A 13,523-nucleotide genomic window follows, 5' to 3' on the forward strand; every position below is an offset into this window, starting at 1 on the left:
AGATTTCCTACTCAATCTGTTGTCAAAAGTTTTATTCACTTTGTACCAACTATGAAACTTCCTCCTGGTCTTGGTAAAGAAATGGCAGTTGGTCTATGAGGATTAAGAAAACTTGTGTGTATGATCCAGTACATGACTTACTCTTGAACAGTTTTATATTCTTGTCCCTTGACAGTGATCTCCTGACCTCAGCCTGGGCTTGTTAACACCAGGGTACAATGGAAGCAGCCATACACTGACGGCCAGTAGATACATCATTTTAATTGGCAGCAGCCATTGCCCTGGGTCTGACATTCTTCAGCCTTGCTTTATCCCCTCTAGGCTCAAGTCAAGGTAAAAACTTTACTGGAATTTTTCAGTGTTGTCCAACTTCGGACTCTTTGCTAAATGTACATGTACTTTTTCAATGTTGTTCATACTTTTATTGTCTTAGGTTTTGGTGATTGATTGCATATATTTTCCATTATCCATATTGTGTTTCTATTGTATGTGTTACTTCCCAATAAGGCCACACCAATTTAATTTCTTGGTTAACGGATTTTTCTAGAAAAATAATGGAGCGGGCGGGCGAAAAAAAAATAAAAATAAAAACAGGCCTAGGCATCCTATTGTGGCCCAAAATGGTACGATAGGACCCATGAAGTCAACACACCAGGCTGGTTCAAAATTTAAACAATGAATTTTGAACTTTTAATGGTAGCACTGCATAGAAAGATGGAATGACTGTAACAAGTAGTAAGAAAAGGACTGTTTTCAACTGTTCAGGGCAAAATATGAGCATTTTGCAGTTGATTCTGAATTTTTATTTTTATTTGCAAATCAGAAAAAAATGAAGAGGCGAATCCGTTAACCAAGAAATTAAATTGGTGTGGCCTAAATGTAATTGTTGTATTTGCATTTATGTTTTTGAGGAGAGGTTTTTTAGAAGCATCCTGCTTCTTCCCAAATTCTCAATAAACATATGTTAATGAAATGCAATAAAAAATAACTTTGGAATCAACTTTTTGAGGGGTGTGATCTATGGTGGGTTATGGAGGTTATATTCTTGGGTCTGTTTGTATGACAAAGATAACCCAAGAAATGGCAAATGCATGGATCCTTATAATACTTGGTACGTAGCTAGATAGATGACCATGTTTTGGATGCCCCAAGCCCAAGGTGTCTGAGACATGCTCCCAAGCAAGCTCAGTGGTTGTCACTCACCTGCAGGCTTGCCAGCAGAGGTTTTCCAACGCATGCAAACCATTTGTAACATGAAGGTCAGATCATGCAAGCCATGGCAGCCTTCATGTTAGACCAGCCCATTGTTACCACTGAGGATTTCTGCCCTATAGTATAGGCCCACTTTTGGTGATTTTCTTAATTGACAGGAATTGTCAATGGATTTAGTGGTGGAAAACTGAAACCTACACTTCAATTTTCATGTAAAGCTTATAGCCTGGCTAAACGGTTTACACCCTTATGTTCCAACATCCCAGGAACCTATTTCTGACAACCCTAGCCCTATGTGGGTATGTCAGAACATAGGGGTGTTGGAACATAGGGAACATAGGGGTTTCCCTCACTAGGCTTCTGGCAGCCCTCCCACTGGTTAGGCCACTGCACAGACTCCATACAGCCCAGGAGAGTGAGAGTTTGTGTTACACCAAGGACACCATATGATTATAATGACCTTGGTTACACAGAATTACGGAAATAAAATAGTGTGGTACCTTTATGAAGTGAAGGGTGTTGGGTAAATTCAAGAATAGAAGAAGTACAAGACAAGTAGTGAGCAAAAACAGTATTTTTCCCTTTCTGGTGTATATTGTGTTTTGGGAGAGAAGTATTAACATTGATTTTAGCGATATGCCTGAGAACTTGGGATTTATCTAGGTAGCATCAATGGTAAGTTATCAATATGCTCAAAGCTAATTGCTTTGAATGGAGTTCAAAGTTGACAGCAAAACTCCATCCATACAAACAATATACAGTTTCATGACTAATGGACTGTTAGGATCATAGAACAGTGATCACAGTCTTTTTCACTTCGATACAGCTACATTTGTAAATGTTGTGCAACAATACCAACTTTCATCACAGGTACTGTTTGTCCTTCCCATGGTCTCCCAGGCATCACGTCAGGACTTTTCCAAAGGCAAGAGAAATTTTACAGATCATTGTGACATTTTCAACTTTACACATCACTGTGTTTCCTATAAAATTACTCGGAAACATGTTTCTTTCTGACAGATGGAAATGTTAGCATTTACGGCCATGAATTCTTCACGGTTCGGTCTCCTACCCCGTCTAGGCAGCCACGGAACCTGTAATTTTTGATCAAGGAGAATAGATGTATTTCGACAGAAATAATTTTGATTGATACTCAACTTTTGCTTTCACCTGCTAGTGTGTTGGATTTATGTCCCAACCTTTTGCAGCAATTACAAAATGTCAGGACATAGATGTGGTGAATCAAACAAAATTGCAGCATGGCCCGTGTCATGTACTAAGCTCCTGTCAACATTGATTAGGAGGTCTATCCTTTGTGAAGACTCTCCGGTTGTCCCATGACATCCACAAGGTCAACACAACATTCTCTCTATAACCTACATCATTGCAGGTACATAACGCAATAAGTACTGCTTAAAGTATGGTAGAAGGCATGCAGTCAATCTGAGAAAGTCGTATGTATAGTAATGTGTGTATACATGTTGGACATACATTTATAAGGCCCACTTTCCACTAGATGGTGATCACTGAAGACTGCACAGCAACCAAAATTGGATTTCTTTAAACCTTCATTTCATGCTTGGAATATGATGCAAGATGTAAAAATTTCAAACACTTTTCCTAAAATTGGTGACCCTCACCCACAGATATATTGAACATCCAATAGAACTACAATGTATTTTCTTCACGAGTTTGTTACACTGACCAGGCATTGCCAAGCTTTTTTCAAAGAAAAATTATGAGGAATTTGACCCCTAACCACAAATTTCAAAATAGTTGCCCTTCAGCCTCAGGACTCAATACATAAAATTGTATACATGACCTAATGTTGGAATTGTACTTTCAATTGAGAAATTGCACACAACAGTGTAAGTGGAGAAGTGCCACTATTCCTTAGCATTTTCCAATCAAGAGTAATTCCTCCTAGTGTCAAGACTGATTAGCAGTCGGCATCCTATATCAGACTGGGAAAGTTGATGCAGTCATCTTGGGACTGTGTTGTCTAATGTAGGGATATTGTCCACTTTGGGTCATGCCTATCAATTGAGATGTTCTATGCAAAAATCAGTTTTCATGAGCAATGAAATATGATGATCCTTCGTCAAGCAACGAATTAACAGAATAAACTGAAAGCCTGAACAACAATAACTAGTACGTGTACCTGCAAGCATCATGCATCACGTATGTTTTATGGCACAGGTATTTCGTCTTTTTTGATAATATTGATGTAAAAGTTAAAGCAGCTGACATCAAAGCTTCCCTTATTGATTCAAAGATAGACAAGTGGTTTCAGATAAGTTTATATAATAATCATCTGGTAACCCCCAGCAATTTTTTCTACACTGGACTATAGTCATATTTCCATCATGATTTTCATGTGTTGTCACATATTGACTGCACAACCTCATTCTGTTCAGCTGTGTTAAGCATGCGGCAAACATAGTGACAACCTCCATCTCCCTCAGGCTAGAAGCCTCCGACTGGACATAAAGTGGTCTCCACAGCACAATTCCAGACTTCAGACCTCCATATAATTAATTTAGTTTTTTGCAAACTCATGCCCAAAGGCTAATTTCAAGGGTATGTACAGATACTATAACCATGGATGTTAATAACATAAAGAGGTACTGGGTAAAAAAAATGTCTATTCTATAGGTCTATGTGATCTTCTACATGCATTACTTGGGGGGGGGGACTTCTTTTTAGAGGCATGCTGACAAATGAAAAGGTGGACAAACCATACACTTATTTTACAGAAGTTAACATTTCATTACACTGTCTTAAAAAGTTGAATATTTTGTTCTTCCCATGCAAGTAGCAGTAATTTGGATGTTAAGTGGTGCCTAGTTTCTATTTACACCAAGATGTATGTACTATTCTGACTTTCCCTAACATACCCTCTAACACTGCCATGTGTGACAGAGACAGATCACATGTAGGGATAATCTCTTAATCAGCAGATTTGTCCCCATCTACCACCTGCTACTGGTTCAGAAACAGTGTTAGCTAACTACCATCCAAGAAAACAATGAAGCAAGAGCTTATCTATTGAAAGGTAAAAAAATCACCTTTCTTTAAAGCATGAGATTCAGTTTTTCAATATTACATCTTCTTTTGTTTATATGTGTAGTAAATATTTTTCTTTTTGGTTGGTCTGGGGCAAATCATGAGGATGGGCTTAAATGCAATTCAGTCCAATCTTATTCGATAATCACCTTTCAAGCCTTGTTAGATCAAATACTCAGCCACAACATAGGACTATGCTTGTATACGTATCTCATATTCATATATTTGCTATTGACATACACTAGTGCGTACAAACTGTGCTTAGCCCACCTATATCTGTTAAATTCATTTGGCCTTTTGGGGATATGTCCCTTTTTCAGTGTTTTATTTCACTGTAAATTCAGTTACTTTTGTGATGTATTTATTGTGTGGTAGGAGGACAAAAGATCCACAAATCAATCAAGACAATTTTGTAGTACAGTAGTCATACAAGGGTGACACATTTCCAGTATTATGAAAGGTCACCACAAAAACTGAGCAAATAAAAAAAGAAGTTTAGAGATGTACAGTAATCAAATACGGTCACGGCGACATCATTAGTTCCTGTGCACATCTGACAAGACGAGCTAGTTAGTCTGTGCATAACATGTTATCACCTGCTCATTAGCAGTTGATGTCGGCTTTTTGATGAAGAAACTTGATAGTTTTATTTTCCTCAACTGGATAACGAGGGATTTGGAGACACCAACATATTGGTGTATTTCGTCATCCAACTTTTATTATTTTACTGCCAAAATTGAGTCTTAGACTATTTCAAAAATTTTTTTACTGCCCATTGAATCCAACATTTAATAAAAAAACAGTAATTCATACTCCTGATTTTGTATTTTTATTCCCCTGCCCCCAACTCATCTGTCAGTTATTAATGCCAAATTATCCATTGATGCTCTGTCTAGAAATGTGAAGGTTTAATTGTTCCGTGTTCCTGGAGTGAAATCCTTCCACAGGAACTTTAATTATGGGATCCCATGGGAGCATATACAAAGTACAGAGTTAAAAGTTAATGCCACTGACAAGGGAATTAACAATGAGACATGTCTTCTCAAGCATTGCGCCAAGACACCTCTAACCCTGAATTCCTTCTGACAGGTACAAAAATCTTGGTGCTGATCAATAATAAATGAAGAAGGTGAGATGGAATGTAGTCACAATAACTTCCATTTGTAAATGCATCATGTTAGAAACGAAAGCTTATGGCTCCTGAATTTCAAACTTGGGTAAAAGGCTGTTCCAGGTTGTAAATCACTGATGGATTATTCCACATTTAATGATACAATAAAGCAAAAGCACAGCACTTTGCCAGAGAGGATGTTACAGTATCGGAATTACACATGCCCAAAGATGTGTCTCTTGCACCTTGTAATCCTCAAGGGCTACATTTTACACAATAATTAGTTGTGCCTAGGGCTTCTTCTAATTCTTCTTGCACTGTGTTGAAAAGAAGTAGTGTAATATGCCCAGCGGTTAGCTGATGTCTCCTGATAAAATATCCTTTCTTGGCTGATTAATGTGTGATGGAGGCATATCATCTTTTGCAGTGCTGGAGAGATTAGGTCTACCCATAATGCTGATGCTTCAGGGCTCTTTATTATGTTTCCCAACCTTTTAATATTATAAGAAGGGATTCTGAAGTAGTATTTTCTCATACATTTCATGATATGATCCTCATGAAACCAAACAATGATGATTATGACATCAAGTCAGATAATAAGGGAAACTAACTTTTTACATAAAATCTTACCCTTGTCCTGTTTTACCCATTTTCATTAAAACAATTTATGTAAAATTAGGTAGCTGGAAAAAACAAGAGTGATGACCTTTGAAGTTGGTGGTAACCATTATATTTCCCATCCTCTGCAAGGCAGCATAGCTTCATGTAGGTGGCACTGCAAGTATGTAAAGGGGAAAGCACTTTGATAAGATGGAGAAAGAAATATGTTGCATTTGCATGCAGATGTTGGCTTTCTAGTTACAAAATAATTTGCCCAGACCCTCAAGCAATATTTTATCAGACGGGTAACAATGCTGAAGATATCCAGGAGCTGTGCTTCATTTGCATTTTTATCATGGAATATTTGTAGATTTGTAACAGAGATTATCATTAGGTAGTGCTATATTTGTTTTTTCCTAGGCTTAGTGTAGTGAGTTTTAGGCAATAGAATTCACAAAGTGAAACATTTTTCTGATAATAGAACAACGTGTATTAACAAATGTACGCACAAGTACAGATTAAGGTTCAAGTAACTTTCCTATCCACAATTTTCAAATTGCAGTCAGACTATCATCATTAGCCCAATGGTGCAAAATTGTACAATAAAAGTCTTCATTTATTCATTATCATTGCAGTAGCCTCAGCCAAGCTGGATTGCCATGATGCCATGAAAGCTCACCGTTCAGAGATCCAGACCTAACAGAAAAAATTGAAAAACATTTAAAAAAAAACAACAACAAAAAAGAATTGTTTTTAAGCAATAAATGTTTATCAGTTTCTAATTATTTTAATTGTTTTCAGTTTTTTATTGTGTCGACATACAGGCCAGCTTTACAAACAAAACTGTTGTATTATAGCTGTTCCTGATGACACGACATCAAAATTCGCATTCCACCTGCTCCATACAGTGCCGTGGGACCCCTGGTGTGCGTATCCTATTGCTGTGCTGTTGTGACCTGTTCTGACATTTGAGTAGAGAGAGCGGGAAGGTTTTCTGTCTGAAAACTGAGAGAATGGGAAGATGTAGAAGGGAGAAGCAGCCTCTGGGATGCCATGACACTTAATTCCTCTTTACACAAACAAATAAAACTTGTTTGATCAATGTGACATGGTAAGTATTGTAGGACATTTTTGTTATCTACACAGTGTCACATAGTAGGGATAACTGACACGTGAGACTGAACTAAATTACTAAGACAAATATTTTTACTGGTAGTTTTATGTAAAGAAATTACATGTATGTTAATGGCAGAATTATGTTTAGAAATTATGCATTAGACTCCTGATGGAAGCAATTAAGCAATAGATTGGTGCAGACATGTTAATTGGTAAGGTTCATCATGGGTATAAAAAGTTTTGGAATAGATGGCGTAAAGTTGTTGGGTATTTCCTACGTTACTTCAGTTTGTCCATGCCATACAAGGAAAAATATTATGTTGCTACTGCTATGACAATATCACTTTGTTATGACAATTGTCATGGTAATCCTAGCCTTGATATTTACAAAATCTGGACAGCTACAGACTTGTGAACTGTATGCGCAATTTTATCCAATCAAAAACCTTCTTTCCCCCCTGCCATGAGGAGAATTTGTGAATACTGAGTATCGCAGTCGTCTCATTGTCACACCATGGGATCTGCCCAGCTGCTCTGTAGCCTGTTGTATGGTTCAGGAGAATCATACCGTCATGTAAAAGGGACATGCAAAAGGGCAGAGCAACTCTCTGATCAGCAGTAGGGTCAGGAAAAGGCAGCTTCCTCATTCCCTTTCATCTCTCCCCAGGTCCGTACTGTACTGATCACTCCTGCTGTCACCTTTGCTATAGTTTTGCTATTCATTACCTCTGGTGTCACCTCATTTGCCAATTGTGTCACAACCACTGTCCCAATCTTTGCCACCATTCTGGTGATTATTTCATCTTTTTCTGTGGATGATTGAGGGCAGTGTCTTAATAGCTGTGGTCATTTTCATACCAGCGAACCATCAAATAAATCACAAGATCATGACAGAGGGATGAATATAATTTTGGCACTGATAAATCAATGTAATTTCTCACTTGGTTGGTATTTTATGACATTTCCAATGTTGAAGAGATAGAGTACAAAATCCATATTTTGCAAATAGATTCAAGCGGCCTTGCATTATAGCTTATTGCACAATGGAGTTGAATACACACAGTCGTTTTGCTGATATTGGTTTCTGCCAGGTTTATTGCTTGCTAACCCTGGTGCCCTGCATGTTGGGGTGTCACAGGTTATTCTCCTCTGATCAAAGTAATACAAAGTAATGAGAGTTGATATTCGATGTGGAGTGCTAACAGCTCGCAGGGGGGCCGTCTGAAACAGGCTCCGTGTCACCGTCGGAAATTTACAGGTGACAGGAACGATGATGTGGTCTAATAAATTTGTGATAGATGCGTGTTACTAACACTAAAGTTCACAGTGCATGATTGCTTCCTTACTGCCCACCTAATCTCAGCTTCAATGCAGATGAAATTTTCTATGCTTTTTATGTGTTGATGTGGAGGCCATGTGAAGTGGCCAGCTGGGATGGTGCATGAAATTGCTACACATCTATAAATAGCAAACAGCATTATAGGGCAATTCTACTTTTTGTCTTGAAGGAAGTAACAATCTCTGTTAGCGGCTAAGATAGTTGGAATATTCTCCTTAAAACTCTTTTCCTACTGTAGTAGTCTTATACTCAATGTGGAAACAATAATAGACCAGTTAGTGTTTGTTTTCTGATCAACTTTCAATATGTATGAGATATGCATGAATAGTAGTAAATCACATTGTTTACTTTAAAAATCAGCTTTAATGAGGACAGATAACAATCAACATATATTAACCAGTGAACTTCAGTATACATTGCCCACTCATTGTGACTGTAAGTATACGTCTTGGGTTCAAATCTCTTCAAATACTTGAATGATTACTACTTTTAGGGTCCATTCTAAGACATTGTGCCTAAAACATGTAGCTTTAGCTAGCTGTATTTTAGTTGTGAATTGTAGTCTTTTAAATCTCAAAACAAGGAGTATCTACAGGCAGTAGACAGGTTTTCTTGATTTTCAAGTGCTAAATTGTCATCTGTGAAAGTTTGAGACAGGGTATCTTTAGCGTGACAAAATGGTCTTCACTAGTATTTTAGTTTGTTCAGGTACAAGTACACTTGACATACAGGTCCTTGGCAGGTGTACATTGTAGGTACACATCCCTAGCCCATGACTAGGTCAGAAGGATGTAGGTATTGCAGTGAATCCTTTAAATCTCAGACAACTTTCCAGTGAATGGAATAAATCTTGAACACACAATGGCACGATGATTTTGAACTGTTGGAACAAAAAATGTGATGGGGTTGATACTTACCCTGTGGTAATCTTTTTTTTTCAAACCCAAAAATTGAGTGGCTGACAACCAAGATATTAGATTTGTGTGGCCTTAGGAGCAATTGCCAGACAATTGCTGTTCCATGCATGTATTCATCCACACAGGGCATGCCTGATAGCTCCTTGTATTACCCAAGTCATATCTCATGTGGTATCCTATAGCTGACTGGAAGCACTGCAAGTCTCTTCCAAGTACATGTATTTTGGTAATAGCTGTGAAACTTTCTAACTGACAAAGCATCCCAATTCTCCTTCTCCAAAACAGTCTGATGTGAGATTCAGATGTCAGACACCTCATCACCTCCTAAACAGGAACTGAATATCAAAGTTGGGAGAATGCTCTGGGCCGTAAGTGAGGTCAATATTGGGGGAAGCCTTTGTATTGGACAGGATTACACTTGTCATAGTGGGATTACATGTGCCGGCTATCGCTGAACTGCCTTTCAAGCTGTCTACAGGTACTTTGCTCCAAGGATAGAACTTTAATAAGACTTGATCTGGAGGGTTGTAGGTACAAAATGTCCAGTCAATCTGTTTAATCCATTTACTAATTATATTATTATAATAATGCTCAAAATATAGAACTGCAAATGCAGTGTGGCTGTTCATATGATGAGTGCATACTGTAGGTACATATAACACCTATTGTTACTTCCAGGTACAAAAGTATTGTTTGGGGTCTCTTAGTTGTGGGTTTATGTATCTCACTTTCTGTTTGTCAGGACAGAGTAGGTCGACAGTACTTGGGCGAGGGAAAAATTGACAGGCAGAATAAACGGAGGTCAGACACAGTAAATGGCTCTGGCTGGGAGCCAGGAGGAATTATGGTAGACATGGGGGAATTCAGGAAGCCTGAGGATTGCATGATGGACACTCCACTTCTTCATGGAAACATGAAAGCTGATTTGTTGTTCCAGCAGAAATGACACTAGAATAGGAGTTTGTCCCAAAGCTGTGGAAGGAGGAGCCAAGGTGCAAAGCGATACAGCCACAGAGAGGGGTGCAGAAAATTTGAGAGAAGCTGGAAACTGGAAATTTGAGGAAAACTGGAAGTGCACGAAGGGCCATTGCACAGTTAAAACTCTGTAAATGTAAATGTTTTACCACACACCAATGTAAAATAATCTAGGCAATAATCGCAAGGGAAGAAGGACTACATAATATGGAGCAGTTGCATACAGTACAATGTATGTATGTATACTGTAAGTAAGAGATACCAAAGGATATTACTGCTACACTTGAAGGAACGTTACTTGGGTGTGACCAACTTGTGGCCCAGGCTGTACATTTAGGATAAGCAACGAGGTGTTTCACTGCTTCGCTATTTAATTTGAGTCAGCTGAATTGTGTAATTTGAATAAAAAAAGGGATATATCAGCAGAAATGATCAATAAGTGTTGATGCCTTGGGCAAGTTTGGCCCATGAAATTATTCTAACCCAGGGAAAGAGGGAGGACAGCCATCTATTGGGACTACTAAATGCCAGCTGCTGTTTCATGGATGACATAACATGTCTGAAAGTAGTGAAATTTAGTCATCAGGAACATCTCATTAATCCCCCTTGATATACAATAAAGTAGCCTAAGGATTGAAGACTTGTATGTGTATTATGTTATCAGGGATATGTACTGTGTGTACCTGTAAACTTGTTTAGATATATGCAACCCTATAGTTAATCCAGGAACCAAAAAAGTTTTTCCTGTTGCAAACTAATAATATCTTAAGTTAAAGTTTGCAACTTCTACATGTAGTACCCTAAATGTTCTGTGTCTGGTGTTTTTTTTTGTCCTCTGCAAGAGTTGAATTGTTACTGGTAAAAGCTGATGAGTAAAGACCCACTTACAGCCCAGTTGAAGTTGGAAGCCTCAGGATGCCCATCAGAATATTTGCTGCCACTGTGGGTAGGCATTAGGAAGAATGTAGTGCCTCATGGGTATTGCAGGTAGATTGGTAATTTCATTCATTAGTAATGTTGATAGCCACCTTTATGGAGGTGGGTAAAACATATGTTGTACTCCGGGCAGCAAAAGGTGCTGAGTGGAAACAACCCAATAGGTGAAAACTGTTTTGGGGCCAGACCGGGCCAATTTACCACTATTACCACTAGCAGACTAGCAGTCCTTATAAGATCTTAACCTGTCGTCTTCTAAGATTGATATATCCTTCAAAATCTCAACCTTTCATAAAGTTACAGTGTACACAAGTGAAAGAGAATTTTACCTTCCCTTGGGTATGTATTTATAAACATTAGAAGAAGTAAGAACAATTACATTATAACTACATACTCATTGGCACAATTTTGTACAAGGAATTAAAAGGATAAACATATCTCAGGTAGATGATTGTAAAACCACAGTTCTATTAAGATCAGAAAACCTACTTATCATTAGAAATGTGGAACTATTCATTAGCCCCTGCCTGAAAAAAGAAGAAGTCAAACCCCTCATTAATGTACGTAGAAACATAAGACATTTTTAGAAATCTTTGAACACCATAGTGTCTGTGTCTTACTAAATTATCCTACAGGTATGAGTTTGCCAATAAATGAATATGGTTCACATGTAAACGTAGGGGAGAACAAGCACAGAGAACATATAATGTCTGCATGACTACCGATATAACCGACATCGGTTTTCCTCCTCTTCGCACTGATGGCTTTCTCCTGTGCACCTGTGCTCACCTCAGACCAGGGACTCATTAATGAAACATCGCAAACATTATGGACAGGGAGGCAGCCAGGCATGGGTTTTACCAAACATGCCAAGCACTGCCCCTTGGTGAAGTACTATTGTTGAGGGCTCACTTGAGAGTCCTCCAAATCCCCCTCCGCCAGACTTGAGGCATGTTGAAGCAGCATTGTTTTGGCAGTTTAAGTATGCCTGGTGACTACTGTCAACTGGTGGGCTGCCTAATGAAGTACAGTTGGGGATCCAAGCCTGCCCTAGGAACCACTCCTTGTGGGACTACTGTCCATCAAAGCAAAAGGAACAGGACTCCAGTGGCCCCTTCTTCCTAAAATAAATCCGTTCTCTCAGACAAAGTTTCCTACTGGCTATTCCCTAGTAGTTTGAGACTTTTAAAGTAAGCCATCAAAAGTCTTTATTGAAGTGCACAAAGTAAGCCTGGCATTTCTCATCTCATTTTCTGAGAGCTATTTAGTGATCCATCCTATTGGGGGAAACATCCATTTTGCACCATCTAATCCGACACATACATTTTAGTCTTACCCTTGCACTTCTTTAAGTACTCCCAATGATGTCATCATTGGCAAATTTCTGTGCTACATTCACATTGACACTTTATGGTGCTTTCTCCTCATGAAGTCAACTCAGTTTCTGATTACTGCGATTAAAGATGGTCCCAGGAAACTTAATACAAACACACAGAAAGTGATTTCTGTAGTACCACTGCTATACTCGTGATGCATTTTCGCATATTTGGTACTCAAAACTACAGATATGTGTATATATTTATTACCAGTTACAATATTGTATCAAAGAATAATCATCATTCATCAGGTTGGACTGGTGAATGATTGAATATGAGAGTTCTTTATTCACAACCAGTTATCAAACAAGTAGAAGTGAGTAAAGAAATTTGCTATTCTACCATGTGGTATGTTTCTAACTGTTCCAGAAGCAAATTCACTTCAAGCTTAGAACTTAATTATTTGCAATGATATGATATTGATGAGTAAGATCATAATTGCAGTAAGTAAAGACAACTAAACAGAGCAAAAATTATTCCTCTTGTAGGTGACATCAACATTCATGGCAGTGCAAGACAGCAGACAAAAGCTCAGGTAACTTGTTGCTGTGGCTTTATTTTGTCGTGTTGCTAGATGCAAACTTGACTGAGGATCACACTCATGGACTCTTTCACCAGATTTTTTTAATGATATAATTCAACACATTACTCAAAGTGGATACACATTGATAGGCACCACTATGTTACATGTATTAACTTCCATATGATATTAAGTTAACCAAGTAACTTTTAGTTTAGTTGACAGTATAATATTGTTACTAGAAAGATGTGTTTCTTTCTTTCTCTCTCTCTCTCTCTCTCTCTCTCTCTTTCTTTTTTTCTTTCTATTGACTTTTGATGTTGTAACAGAATGATGTAGTGGTAACTATCTTATC

The 13,523-nt window shown here is 38.2% G+C and overlaps 1 protein-coding gene across 1 annotated transcript in view; it reads left to right on the forward strand.

Annotated features, from left to right (window-relative positions):
• The window catches only part of LOC109485301 (transcription factor COE3-like), a 119,785-nt gene that overhangs the window by 5,896 nt on the left and 100,366 nt on the right, over positions 1-13,523 (forward strand). Inside the window, exons 4-5 of the mRNA XM_019788830.1 lie at positions 176-333; positions 13,137-13,183. The gene's annotated coding sequence lies outside the window, so the exon portion shown is untranslated. The remainder of the gene's footprint in view (positions 1-175; positions 334-13,136; positions 13,184-13,523) is intronic.

The sequence above is a fragment of the Branchiostoma belcheri genome, unplaced genomic scaffold (genome assembly GCF_001625305.1).
Source record: "Branchiostoma belcheri isolate BF01 breed outbred unplaced genomic scaffold, Haploidv18h27 scaffold74, whole genome shotgun sequence".
In the NCBI taxonomy this organism is placed as follows: domain Eukaryota; kingdom Metazoa; phylum Chordata; class Leptocardii; order Amphioxiformes; family Branchiostomatidae; genus Branchiostoma; species Branchiostoma belcheri.